The sequence below is a fragment of the Anastrepha ludens genome, chromosome 6 (assembly GCF_028408465.1).
Source record: "Anastrepha ludens isolate Willacy chromosome 6, idAnaLude1.1, whole genome shotgun sequence".
NCBI classification, from domain to species: domain Eukaryota; kingdom Metazoa; phylum Arthropoda; class Insecta; order Diptera; family Tephritidae; genus Anastrepha; species Anastrepha ludens.
The window spans coordinates 43933954-43949457 of NC_071502.1; positions in this window are offsets into that span (position 1 = coordinate 43933954).

Consider the following 15504-nt stretch of genomic DNA (forward strand, 5'->3'; position numbering starts at 1 on the left):
TTTCGATGTGGATTAACTCAGCAATATTGCATGGATGAACTTAATTCATTTTTTGGCGATGAAGCTCCATCAGGACCAGTGTTTATCGATGGTATGGTGAATTCAATCGTGGTCGTAGTTCACTCCAAGACGAATTTCGTGAAGGTCGTCCAAAATCAGTTGTTGTTCCAAAAACCATTGACGCTGTGCGCGAAGTGATATTGCAAGATCGTCATGTGACCTATCGTGAGATTAAGACAATATTAGGCATTTCGAAGGAAATGCTCAAAAAATACGATCGCGGGGCTTCGAAACACGTCTATGACATCGTGACAGGTGATGAATCATGGATTTACGCGTATGAGCCCGAAAGTAAACAGCAGTCGACTGTATGGGTGTTTCAAGATGAGCGAAATCGAACAAAAGTTGTTCGCGCACGAAGCACTTCCAAGCAAATGGTCGCCTTTTTTTTCGGAAAAACTGGACATGTCGCAACCGTATCACTAGAACAGCGCAGAACAGTAAATTCTGAGTGGTACACAACCATTTGTTTGCCAGTTGTCTTCCAAGAAATTAGGAAAACCAATCGCTAAAGACGGATCACTCTTCACCAGGACAATTCGAGCTCTCACACATCGGCTCAAACAACTGCATTTTTGAGCACCCAAAACATCGAATTAATGGGTCATCCGCCGTATAGTCCTGACTTGGCACCGAATGACCCATACGTAAAAAACAAACTGAGAGGTCAACGTTTTTTGACACCTGAAGAAGCGGTTGCGGCATTCAGAATGCATGTTACCTCAGGTACCTCATTCAGAGTGGCAAAAGTACTTCGACAATTGATTCAAACGCATGCAAAAGTGTATAGATCTTCATGGAGAATATTTTGAAAAACAATAAAGTGACTTTCGATGATTAAAATTTGTTTTTGTTCTCTAATCCCGAAATATAAAAGGCACCCCTCGTATTTATTCATTTTTTTTTTTTATTCCTTGCAATTACATACTTTCAGATTACATTTTTAGGCAGAACTTTCTATATAAAAAATCTATCTTTCTGCACGTATTATCGCTCTTAGTGGGAGCATACAGCGGAAACAAAGGCTCTCCAATGATTTCTGTCAAGCGCTATATGTCTAATTTCGTTCCAGGTTGCGGTGGAAGAGCTCTCATTTAGGGTTGTGCGCATCCAAGTGTGTAATGGGCTTCCTTTGCAACGGCTTTGGTGGGTCTTCTTTACGGAGAGTAGGTCCAATCCAGTTCCATTTTCGCCTTTTAATTTCTAGATTGATTGGGTAGCTATCAGTGAGCGAAAGAAAGTCAGCATTGCAGCCTGTTCTTGGTCAAAAAATGCGGCATAAAATTCTACCGCCGTAGCTGAATGTACGGAGTACGTAGGTTTTAGATCAATATAGGAGGATCGATTGGTGGATTATTGGTGCCTTCCGGGTTAATAGAGGCAGCCCCCAACGCGGTGTACTGTCTCTACTTTACATGATAGAAAATGCGTTAAAATTATTGAGACTTATTGTAAAAATGGTTGATATTTAAGAACAACATATCACAAAATTCATGATTTTTTGGTATAAAAATAATCGTCCGAATGAGTGGACAATTCAAAGGTTGGTGAAAAACTTCAAGCAACTGATTTTGTTGAGGATGGAAGAAGAACTGGTATTCACTGTTTTACCTTAGCGGTCGGCGTACTTATGTTGGATATTTAAATTATTTCGTTTTTCATAATAATTGTTAAGAGCCGTATTTTAAATAAAAATAGTGAAGAATGTACATTTTTACATGTTTTATTTTAAAATGACATCAGCGCGTCTTGACCTAAAAATGTATACCGCCTGCGAACGGCAGATAGTTATGGATCGTTTTTACGGCAGAAATTTACTTAGGGCTTATCGAGGTGACCGCTTTTCTATCATTTAAAGTTTCATGCCGACTTTGTGTTTTCAACCCAAGGCAAACGAATGGCCGTCAAGCACGACGCAGAATAGCTTACAATAGCCAAAAAATACGATTTTTTGCCAATATTTAATTTTTATTTTAGGTATTTTAAAGGTCGTAGAGCTATAACTGAAAGCTCTACGACCTTTAAATAAAATAAAAATTAAATATTGGCAAAAAATCGTATTTTTGTTTTTTACTATTTTAAGCTATTCTGCGTCGTGCTGTGAAGTTCGTTATTTAGCTCTTGGTTCTTCAAAACGTTTTATTTTTTAATTTATTAATTTGATTGTATACTAAGCAGTATAACATTTTATACTTATATATATATATATATATATGTATAACATTTTGCCTCAATGTCTTGTGTGTCAAAAGTTTGATTATTTTTATGAGGAAAACATATATTTAAATAATTTAGTTCCTTCTCTCTACTTAACATATTGTACCTTAACTAATTATGAGGCCTCAAACGCCATGAAATTTATTGCTTTAGAATCCATAATCACTCTACTAAACTTTCGAGAAATACAATTTATTACATTGAAAGTGCAAAGCCAAGTTGAATTGTACAATAAAATATTTCCTCCTCAAGGTATTTAGTATAGACAACAACTTGTTTCACGCCCACATTCTATGTCAACACGCATCACAATTTACAACATTTTTTAATCTATGGGTGTAAAACGAAAAGCTTCCAAAAAAAGAACGAAACACCTCAGCACTAACAACAACTACCATTACTAAATACATCAGAACAGTTGCTGCTGTCCATTTGCTTATAAAAAAAATTGGGAAAATAAAGAATCAAATCGTGTTGTTCTTAATCGACAACGCGCATTGTGACAAATTAAATGAACAGTGGCGTTCAGGAATTGATGCAATTTAAACTTTAGTTATTTATAAAGCAGCAGCAGTTGTAGCTGCCTATACGGAAATAATGAAGGGTATTTCAAAAGACGCGCCTAAATGATATTTAAAAAAAATTTGTAACATTTAGATTTTAGGTTTCACTATTTTTATTCCAAGTACGGCTTTTAACAATTATATAGGAAAACTCACATAATTTGAATGTCCACCATGAGTCTACAGGGGAGGTAAAATCCGCCAAACAGTCGATTTATAAATGCCTAATTGTTGACAGCGTCGAGATATCGATGTTGAATGTTGTTCAGCAATACCTTGCGCTACAGCAGCCATGTTATCAACAGAACTTTCAGTTTTTTGTCTACCAGTCCTTCTTCTTTTCTCGACAGAACCAGTTTCTTGAAATATGTTCACCTACCTGTGAATTGTCGACTCATTCGGATGAGTATTTCAACCAAAAAAATCACAAATTTTGCGATATGTTCTTCTTAAAGAATGTAAATTTTTCCATTTCATATTAAGTTTCAATAATTTTAACACACTTTTCTATAGTGTAAAATTGTATATCTGTTTACTTGACAAATGTCAAAGATGACATACAAAAACGGTACCGTTTAGGAATTGTTTACTACTGCTATCTAGGCGTGACTATTGCAATACCCTTTATAAGCGGGCACCGGCGCACAAAGTATCAAAATTGTGCAAAGTTTATTTTCTTTAAGCATTTTTTTAGTTTTTCTGATTAGATGACGATTTCTGTTTTTTTTTTTTTTGAGTTCTCGTACCAGAAATATCCCATTGTAAAGTAATAATATACTTATACATACATTCTGATGAAAAAAGTGAGATTAAAAAAGTGGTCTGATAGATATTAAGAATAGTTGCCACTATAAACTCATACTCCTACGATTTTTGTTTATAAACACCCCGTTGCAAAATGATAAATCAGCTACTATATTTTTTTACAAATGCAATTCGTACTGCAACAAAAACCATATAACGCAAACTTTTATCAAGACCCTCAACTTTGTATAAAAAATTTTACAAATTTTCTGGATGTACAGTTTTATGTAAGTATGACCCCTATTATGAGTTGTATTCGATCTTCGATGTTCGCTGGTTGTCGAAGATCGAGTGTCAATTTAGTATTATGAGCGGAAAATTTCGTTGTTATCAAATTGAGAGTCGAATGCAATTTTGCTTTCGATTGTCTAGCGTATTGTGGGAAAATTTGTTAAAATGTAAGTTGTTTGCGATTATTTATTGTTTTATAGTAACCAAATAATAAACATAGACTAATTTTGTTCATTTTATGCAGTTCGAAAGTCGTGAGTATCAAACAGCAATTATAGGGTTTTTCGATAAGGGCGAGTAGAGTGTGAGTTATTGACAAAATTATTTTTTTATTTGAAAGGCGCATACATGCCATTAAGTGTGGAATATGATATCATTCAAATACCCCCCTCGGCTCCTTACGGTGGAACGGATCCGAGTGGTCCAATTTTCAATGACTCTTCCTCATAGATCCGGCTGAATTTGAGCGATGGCCTGTGTTATGTTCTCCTTTAGAGCATCGGTCGATTGTATATTAGTTTATTTGCATAGACCTGAGACTTCAAAAAACCCCACAAGAAAAAGTCTAGCGGGGTCAAATCGTATGACCTTGGTGGCCAATTCACGTCACCCCTTACCCACAAATCGTTCATGCAGAATGCCAATCTTGGCGTTTGCTGTATGGTACGTAGCGCCGTCCTGCTGGAACCACATGTCGTCTAGGTCCATATGGTTCAATATGGGCCATAAGAAATTGGTTATCATCGTTATGTAGCGCTCGCTGTTGACGGTGAACGCCTCTCTAACGTCGTTTTCAAAAAAGTACGGACGCCGCCGGCCCAAAATCCACACCAAACGGTAACTTTTTGAGGATGCATTATCACCTGATGAACCTCGTGTGGATTGGTGTCGTCCCATATATGGCAATTTTGTTTGTTAACACAGCCATTCATCCAAAAATGCGCCTCGTCACTAAAGATGATTTTTCGCCCAAAACTGGGGTTATCTTCCAAACGATTCGAAGCCCAGTCAGCGAACAAACGGCGTTGTCTATGGTCATCAACTTTGAGCTCCTGAGTCAGTTGGCCCAAGTCTCGACGCAAAATTCGCCAAGTTGAAGCGAAAGGTCAAGTTCTTGTGCACGGCAGGAATAGACTTCCTCGGGTTCTGCTGTACACTTTCACGGACCGCGGCAATGTTCTCGGCTGATCTTGCGTTCCTTGAACGTATGGGTGTTGGCTGATTGTTTACTGACCCGATCGTCTCAAATTTGACCACCAAACGTTGAAGAGTCGACTTTGAAGGGACACCACGTCTACCGAAAAATGGGCGCAATCCGCTAATGAACACTCATTTTGATAATAAAGTTTTATCATTTGATAGTGCTGTTCAATCGTGTAACTTGCCATGATGATTTGGCATAAACAACTGAATAATAAACAAAAGATTTGGCAGATGTCACCAAAACAAAATGGCTGTCACAGGGCGCCAAAATCGACCCGCGCCAATTGTTAAACCCTTTAGAAAGGCTGGTTGCATTAATGGAAGAGAATCCACAATTCGCAAAAGGGATTTGCACCAGAGTTCAAGCAGCAAAAAAATGGGAGCAGCTTACAACGGAGTTGAATTGCTTGGGACCACCAGTTAGAATACAAATGCTGAACTTCTTTCCTGGAAGCGACAATTTTAATATGCGTGCCATCAACGCAACCAATTATTCCTGGAATCCGGCATTTGCTATAAAAATGTGCTTTTGTTTGTTGCAGATCAGTCTCTGTACTACTAAATTGTATCCATCTTTGGCAAATATAATTTTCCAGGACATCTATTACTTCCGATAGCACAACAGACATTGTGGGTTGAGCAAGTCCTAGCATACCTTCATTACCAATGCTCAATTCGTACGATCCCTGAGCACAAAATCGCATAACTGTTGCTAGCTTTAAAATATTTGGAATGGATTTGGCTCGGGTGCACTGCTGCGACTGGTTTTCTGTACTGGACAATAGGTTCCTCTTTAGATAATCTAAAGTTCTCTAAAAATCTGTAAGGAAATTTCTGTAATACTAAGTACGTCAACACATTTTAAAAATTCTAAACTTACTTAGTGGAAACCATTTCTAGGGGGCTGGATGCGTCCTTCAACCGTTTTTCACTTTAAGCTAATTCGACTAATCTTTTATCGTCCGATGAATCGTCGAACGACAACTCCGGTTTTACTCTTTCACAAAAAATACTTTTTTTTAACTTTTAAAAATGTTGTTAACCAAGAATTTCAATACAGTCGCTTTTTCTTTTATTTTGATTGGATGTAATCAGCTGAGAAAAAATTTTCTATTGTAAATTCGTCGAGCGATCGAAATTCACAATAGTCCTATTCTTCAGCGAATGAGCTCCATAATACCAAATGAAAATTCGTTCGATCAGCACTTTTGACTACAGTCGAAGATTGAATGTTGCTCATAATGAAGGCCTATATATACATTCTGTCCAAAAAGTAACGGGAATTATTCAATAAAACGGAAAATAATTGTTTAATCACCGAAAATATATTTTGTTGCCTTCAAAATAGGCTCCGTTCGAAGCAAAACACATACATAAGCTAACGATTAGTTCAGTCATCAAAGCACCTTTTAAACGCGTTTGAAGAGATCTTCCTCAGCTCCTTCAGCGAATTGTCCTTAATGGCCTCTATCGACTCAAAGCGGCATCCGCGGAGTGGCTATTTAAGTTTTGGGAAAAGAAAAAAGTCTCAGGAGACTAAATCCGGTGGTTGTTCGATGATATTTGTCGAGTGTTTGGTCAAAAAAGTGTTCACAAAATGAGCCTTGTGAGACGGTGCGTTGTCATGGTGCAAGATCCATGAGTTTTATTTCCACAAATTTGGCCGTTTCGTACGCACATTCTCTCTCAAACGTCACATAGCTTTCAAGTAATATTCAAAATATTTACCGTATAACCATTTGGAACGAGTCCCGAGTGTACAACAGCATGATAATCAAAGAAATCGAGTAGCATGACTTTCACTTTTGACCGATTTTGAGGTGGTTTTTTTTTGGGTTTCGGTTCATGTGGTTTCAAAAAGTTGTTTTGAATTCAGCCTCCTGTAGACTGGTTTGCACGTTAAACTCATATACCCACGTTTTATCACCTGTTATGATGCACTGGATGAACGTTGGGTCCGAACTCACTTGCTCAAGCATGTCTTCAGCAACCTTCTTCCGATGAATTTTTTTAAAGAAATTCAACTCTCTCAACTCTCTTGAGGTCACGAGCTACCTCCCTCAAACTTAAATGATGGTTTTCCAGCACCATTTCCTTGACTTTATCAACGATTTCATCCATTGAGAAATATATGAGCAGTGATGGTTGTTAAAATTCGGCTAAAAAAAAAACTAACACTTGAAAGAACCTTTATCTACATTATCATGTGTGTAGCCTCTGGAAGAGACAACGGTTTTTAATAAAATGCAGCGGCAAAGCACTTAAAAACTTAACTCCAGGTGCTTTGAAATAGAAGTTTCTAAAAAATTTGAATTTCTTTATGGTCACTTTTTTACGTGTACTCTGCCTCTTTATGTGGGTACCAAGGAACTCTTTCTGTTCTTTACAAGGCGAGGAAAACGCAAATAATCTTTATCATTATTGCTTTCGATTTCCGTGCTTTTTTCTCATTTTATTGTTTTGTACAATATTAAATTGCTAAAGAAACTCGCTTCGATTTATTTGCTTCGATTATATGTGAATTAGTCATAATATAAATGTGCCTTGGGGCTTATTCCCCCTCCTAAAATATATTTTCACAAAACTCTTTCTGCTTCTACAGCTAACAGTCAGTCCAATTGGTGAACGCCGCATTCCGCACCGCTGATGTTGATTTTCTTAAAAGCTCCATTGAAAATGTATAAAATTCGCTTTTGATATCTCAAATAAACAACATTTCGATTAATTTATTTGGCACAATAATCTGTTATATCTTTTGTGTTCACCATATACTACTTTAGACTAATGTTGTTATTGTTGCTTTGCGTTGAGTGTGTTGCAGTGTACAGTATGTAGCTATTGTTGCTGTTGTTGTCGTTACGAGATTCAACTAATGCCACCACTAAGAAAATAAACAATCTTGTCACAAGACAGCCACACAAAGGTAGCGGCGTAGGGGCAACACATTCACACACACACACATATGTACATAAGCAATGGAAGAGATTGAAGTGAGGTGGCGAGGGCTTCAATTCAAACGGTACTATTGCGTCAGGCGCCACGACGTTTGTGCGTCAAGCAATTCATTACTAAGTATTCGATTTAAATGCTATAAATAAAATTAGAAAAAAAAGGAAATTGCGTTAGATTATCTAACAGCTATGCTTGATGGAGATTATAGTTTTGTGGTTAATCGAACTGAGAATTATATAAATTGCGAAAATATATGTATGTACATATATACATGCACGTATAAGATACTCGACAAACACCAAATAAAGGGTGTTGTTGTTGAGGTGGTTGAACATTTCCACTGAAATGCTCCTAATTAGTGACCAGCACCGTTTTACTACCACTATCTCGTGTGATAATGTTTTGTTTTTTTTCTTCCAAGTCAGATCCATTTAATGAGGTCCAAGTATAGCAGCAAATCCTTTATCTCGATGTCTGAGATCTCCTTAATTTGCTGTAGGAAAGGATTACCGAAGGATCGGAGTCGTACCCTGGCTAGTCCCGGACATTCACATAAATAGTGGAAAAGACTTTCCTTCGCCCCTTCCGCTTGACAGCTTCTACAGACAGGATTGAAGGGTAGATTGAGTCTAGCTGCATGTTCCCCTACTTCTCAATGTCCTGTAAGGGTTGCAGTGATACGTGAAATGTTTGGCCGAGAACATCCTAGCTGGTCATTCGTCCTTTGGATTTTGTATGACGGCCATGTGTTTTTTGTTGTAATACATGTAGGTATTTGCTTCCATCTTCTTTCGGCTAAAGCATGATAGTGTAAAGCAATGGATGCTTTTAATGTGTTCAGTGGGGTGGAGACTGCCACCGCCTCTGCTATGGCTAGTGTCGAACTTTTTCTTGCTAACTCATCCGCTATCTCATTGCCCCGTATGTTCCTATGACCGGGAACCCATATCAGAGTAATTTCAAGCCAATGGCTGAGCAGTTTCAGCTCCTCTCTACACTGTAGGAGCAGTTTGGATGAAATGTAGTTGGAGTCTAAGGCCTTAATAGCTGCTTGACTGTCTGCGAAAATAGCTACTCTTGCACCAACTTCCTTGTAGAGTTCTAGGGATTTGCATGCTTCTCTGATTGCTAAAAGTTCTGCCTGGAACACGGTAGCATAATCAGGAAGACGAATTTATTGAGATAGGTTGAGTGGCTCCGAATGGAAGCCAGCTTCCACACCCCAGTTCATCTTAGAACCATCGGTATAAATTTCGATATCGTGTCTTCCAATCACCTCTCCTTTGCTCCACTCGGTTCTCGGTGGAAAACGTACCGTAAAGCCTTTCTTGAAGTTGAGGTCGGGGACTGTGTAGTCTGATCCGTTTTTGAGCAGCGAGGGTCCCTGTAGGAGGATCTTACTATGACCGTACGACCTTGTTGTCCAGCTTCCTATGTCTCTGAGTCTCACCGCGCTACAAGTAGCTATTGTTCTTTGTATCTTGTTCAGCTTAGTTTTGTTGTATTTCCTTTCTGTTGCAGGCCACCAAACTAATGCCGCATATGTTAGTATAGGCCTTACAATGGCTGTGTAGGACCAGTTGGATAGTTTTGGTTGGAGCCCCCATTTTTCCCCAACATTCTCTTACACGTGTAAAGTGCTATATTCGCTTTCTTTACCCTGTACTCTACGTTGGAGTTCCAGCTGAGTTTAGGGTCCAGGATAACCCCTAGGTGTTTTGCCTGTTTGGTTAGCGTGAGGCTGACGCCGTTTAGTTTTTTGAGATTAAAGTTTGGTTTGGGCACCTTGGTTTTCTTGGTGAATAGCATCAGTTCAGTTTTTCTCGGGTTTACACTTAAACCACAGTCCGTGGCCCAATTGCTGAGTAATACCAGAGCTCCTTCCATAATCTCACTGATTGTGGTTGGAAACATTCCTGAAACCATAAGCACTATGTCGTCCGCGTACGCCACTACTTTAATTCCCTTTAGGTTGAATTTGGTAAGGATATTGTTGGCGACTAGTAACCACAGCAGAGGGGATAAGACTCCTCCCTGAGGGGTTCCTCTGTTGACAGAGCGTTTTATCGTGCTGCTGCCTACCTCACCGATGATTATTCTAGTTTTGAGCATGTTCTCTATCCATTCGTTGAGACCTATGTCTGTGCCTAACATGTTAAGAGCCTAAATTATAGATATTGTGGTAACATTGTTGAAGGCCCCCTCTATGTCGAGAAAAGCGACTAGTGAGTATTGCTTGTATTCTATGCTCCTCTCAATCGCACTTACAACCTCATGAAGAGCTGTCTCTGTGGATTTTCCTTTGAGATAGGCATGTTGAGATGGTGAAACCGTTGTGTCTGTAATCTTTTCGCTAAGATATACATCCAACAATCGCTCGAGAGTTTTGAGGATGAAGGAGGATAGGCTGATGGGTCTGAAATCTTTCGCTGTATCATGACCGCGTCTACCAGCTTTAGGGATAAAGATCACCTTAACCCTCCTCCAGCTCTTTGGTATATGCCCTAGCAAAAGGCTTTTTCTGAAAAAAAACCTCCAGCCAAGGAATCGTCGTTCCACAGCATGGCTGGGAATATCCCATCTGGACCGGTTCAAAGTTTTTTATCGCCCATAATATTCTATCTTGGGATACGATGTGGTTGATTATAATGGGTGATAGTTTGGATGTTTGAACACTGTCAGTATTGTTCTCAATATATTCCGTGTTGCCTGGAAAGTGTGTATTTACATGATGTTCTAGTGTGTTGGCCGAGGATTTTGTCCACTCTCCGTTATCTTTCTTCAAGAAGGAAGGGCAGGAGTGTTCTTTGGCAAATAAAGGGTGTAAGCGCCAATTGTAAAAATGTACATATGCACGTACATATGTAGAAAATATTTTCATCAAAAATATATACTTCAACGGGCATTTAAAGGATTTACTAAGTATACAATTTCGTCACATTAAAGTTTCGTTTCTCTTACAACTACAAACATACACGTATACGAAAAATATTTTTATGCGCGTATATGTACATATATTTATACATTACACGCCCAGCAATACCCGCCACTGGCATTTAATACTTTTCCACAGTATTTACATTTTTTTTTCTACTTGTAGTCTTGCATTACCTTGCCTCTACCATTGGCCGTGTATTGATGCACGTAACTATGGTCTGTTGCCACTTTTACTACTGCTGGCAACTCTACTACGTTTTGGTTAACTAACTATTGTACTAACCAACAACAGTTTTATTGACGTAAATTTATCAGGTGCAACGGCAGTAAACTGAAGAAATGCGAAAAAATGGAGAAAAGTTCAACCGTGGAAATTCGTTCCACTTGTCGAAGAAGTTAGCAGAAACAAACAAAAAGCTAGATAAGGTTTCAAAAGGTAAGTACAATAGTTAAAATGAACTTGTGCATATGCATACATACATACATACATGCATATATATTTTTAAAATACATTGAAATGCATAATTTTGCTTGCAATAAATATAGTGACACCAAATTTTATTTGCATAAATGTGTAGCAGTATGGGTGCTATCGTTAAAAAAAAAGAGTGGTTTTAATGTAGGTATGGCTACTAAGTTTTCAACAAATCGATTTATTTTTTTACAGATTATTATTCTTTATAGTTTTAGGCGTATTTCTGTGGAAGTCGATTGTAAAAATTCTCCATAGATACAAAGTTATGGTAGGAAATGTCACTGTCTGACGAGAGTTTGATGCGCACAGGTAGCTGTCCTTCGTTTGCGGCGCGCGACCTCGAGCGAAATGCACTTGAAAGCTTAAGAGGGGAGCCTGGTTTATAAGGTCAAAAATATCAATTTTTTTTTTTTTCGTTTTAAGCGATTCCTAATATATTTCAGAATATTCACACAAAGTTACAGAGCCTAATTCTCAATATTTCCGTAGATACAAAGCCAAAGGTAGGCGAGCGTTAGGTAGTTACGCTGTGACCGGACAGCTATAGAACAAACTTTATCATCTTTTCTCGTCTTTTAATTTTTATGATTTCTCTGAAATGGCGTACATGAATGAAAAAAAACGAATGAACCTTTTGAAATGAATCATAGCTTGTTCCTTTCAGCATTAAATTCTCTTCTACTTGAACTACAATAACAAAATAGATAAAAAAAATTTCAAGATTTTTATACCAAGTTGAAGTGAATTTTTTTTATAGAAAGGCAATTTTTTCTTTAAAACCTCCAAAAAGTTGAAATTTTGGAATTTCTCTCAGTTTTCTTGGTTCATCTAGAATAAAAAATTATGATAATTAGAAATCCATTTGAATTTTTTGCTTTAGATAATAATTACGAGCTGTATCTTGTACGCCAGTTGGAAACTCCAGCGTTGCAGCGCTCTACTAATTTCTATGTTAAACATTTTTTTAAACTTATTTTAACCAGTACAAAAATTGTTTATACTTTTTAAATGTTCATTAAAAGATAGAAAAAACTTTGCAGTGCTAAATTAATTTTTTCCTTAAAAGAGATGCAAAGAGATGCAATTTTAGACCTCTTAAACCAGGCTCCCCCCTTAAACCCGTTTTTCTCGAAACTACTTTTTCCGGCACGGTCTGCATGATAACTCATACAGTTTTTAATATTTTTTGATATTTTGATTTAAATATTTCAAAATGTTTTCTCTATAGTCTGTCGAGCCCAATTTTTGATATTTTATTACAAAATTTTATAAACATAATAAAAGTCTGACATTTATGACGTAAAACGCATACTTTTTTTTAAAATGCTGTAAATTGCAAAATTTTTCGAAATTCAAAAATCCGGCGCGACAGACTATAACTACAACTTTATTTCACAAGATTTTTTTTTTACTTTTTACAGATCCATCCACATTTCAAGGAGAAATGCTGCAGATCGTGAATCAACTTTTTTTTCATTTTACTTTGGGTCACGTAATTTTTTATATACTACTTTTTGTAAAGAAAAATTAAAATCAATTTTTTCATACAGTTAAAGTACTAATAAACAAAGCATCAAATTTTTTTATATTTATTTCTATTGTTATCCCTTCTAAAAACAGTTTTTCGTTTAGCACATTTTTAAATGTTTGGTGCTGCTGGACGTATGTAAACCCTCAAATAATGAGGAAACATTTTATTAAAAAAAAAAAAAAAACATATTTTGATAAACACGCAGAAATTACCACTAGTTTTTTTTTTACATTATATAAAAAATTCATGGCGATATAAATTAACTGCATCTAATTATTATTATTTTTTCTTTTTTTATTCCTTAATAATTAATTAATTAATTTAGAGATATCGGATTTTAAATTGCAATAGAGCAAGGAAAATTCAAAATGATTGGGCAATATTTATTACTTTTGTATAAAACCAATCATGATATTTATTTAATGATTTATGTATTTATTAAAAACTAGCAAACCCGGCCCGCTTCGCTGGGCACACTAAAATAGAATAGATATGGTTTAGAACAGAAAAGATATGGTTTTCATATTATTTATTTCTTTATTCTCATACTATTTATTTATTTATTCAATACCACGTTTTGGTCTCTATCTCGAGACCCTAGTCACGGAGCGGCATGAAAAATACTCTGAACTAAAGCATTCACCAACAGCTTCGAATTGATATCCATATTGTACAAACACATTCTAGGGTCCACGTGTTGGTCTCTATCTCGAGGCCCTAGTCTCGGAGCGGCATGAAAAATACTCTGTACTAAAGCATTCACCAACAGCTTCAATTTGATATTCATATTGTACAAACACATTCTAGGGTCCACGTTTTGGTCTCTATCTCGAGACCCTAGTCACGGAGCGGCATGAAAAATACTCTGAACTAAAGCATTCACCAACAGCTTTCATTTGATACCCATATTGTATATACACATCCGAAGGTTACCCGGGTCCACGTTTTGACCATTTTCCCGGCAATTATTCGAATTTTTCTCACCTTTTAAACCTTCCCTAGACCTCCACGAATAATTCAAGACCAAGATAAGATAAATTCGTTCAGCCATTCCCGAGTTATAAGCGAACATAGGGACAGATTTTCACATTTATATATATAGATAATCCCTTTCAAATATTGGCCGCAACTGCGCCGTAATTCGGTTAACCGTGAACACCAATTTTGAATGACTCACTGGAGAACTTCGGTCGGTATCTCGTGAATAACTTTAGTAATATTGGCTGCCAACTCCTCAATCAAAGCTGATTTATCCACAAAGCATTTAGACTTTACATACCTCCACAAATAAAAGTCCAAAGGTGTGATATCAGACAATTTTAGTGGCCAAAGCACTGGCCCGAGACGAGAGATGCATTACACATTGCAATGACGATGCATTTTTTCACGGGCTGTATGGCAAGTAGCGCCGTCTTGTTGGAACCAAATGTTTTGGAGATCACGGGCCTGAATTTCCGGCGTCAAAAGGCGCGATAGCGTTCGCCATTCACTGTTACATTGCCGCCAGTCTCATCTTTGAAGAAATATGGGCCGATAATTTCTCCAACTCAAATGCCGCATCAAACGATTGCTTTTAATGGATGTATGGCCTCTTTGCCATACACTGTAAGTTGGCCTGAGCGCGCCAATTGTACGGTTTGTAAACGTTGTTGAGATGTAAGTTTTTCCATGATGAAATGTCAATGAATACTGAAAAAAAAATGTATTTAGTTTGACAGTGATCACGCGGGATGTGTCAAAAAACCCTATTGGAAAAAGTATATGCAATCTGATCACCCTTTTCATACTTTTAGATGCCATCTTATTAGGTAAAAATAACTGCGGCTTCACCAAATTGAAAACGTCGAAATAGTTTTGCTCAACATTAGGGGGTTTTGACACTCTTGAGGGCAAATAAGCAATATGAATCTACTTCAATACACACACTTTTTTATCCCAACAAAACTGCATGAAAATCATACCTTGTTTCAAACAGTGCTGAAAGTCTTCTGCTGGCAGCTACTATAGGACGTGTGTCGATTGCTCTTTCGCAGCCTCAAAGCCAAAAGGAGTCAAATATTGTACCTTTCAATGTAGATTTCATCTTAGGAAGCAGATAGAAATCGCACGATGCAAATTCCGGAAAATAAGATGGATGGTCTAACACTAGTAGCTATGCTTGGCTAAAAAACTCTTAATCAGATAGTGCGGAACGAGTCTACGACTTGCTTAATATTATACTTATGAATATTCAAGTACACATTAAGCCAGATATGGGGCTCATCGCTAAATTTGGTTTGCCGTTCAATTTCCAATTGAACTTCAGCTCCTTGGTCGAAAGTAGTGTCGCTAATGATGGTGCGCTGGCTGCAATTTAAGCGCCAGAGAGAAGAAATGATGGCTGTCAAAGGCTTGCATTTGCTCAAGCAGTGGATTGTGCTAGAAATTTTTTTCAATGCCCTATTTTATAAATCTAATTTTTATAATTCCTTCCTTTAAGCGATTTCAATCGGGTATAGAAACGCCAAGTGACGAGTCGTTCATAGAGTGCA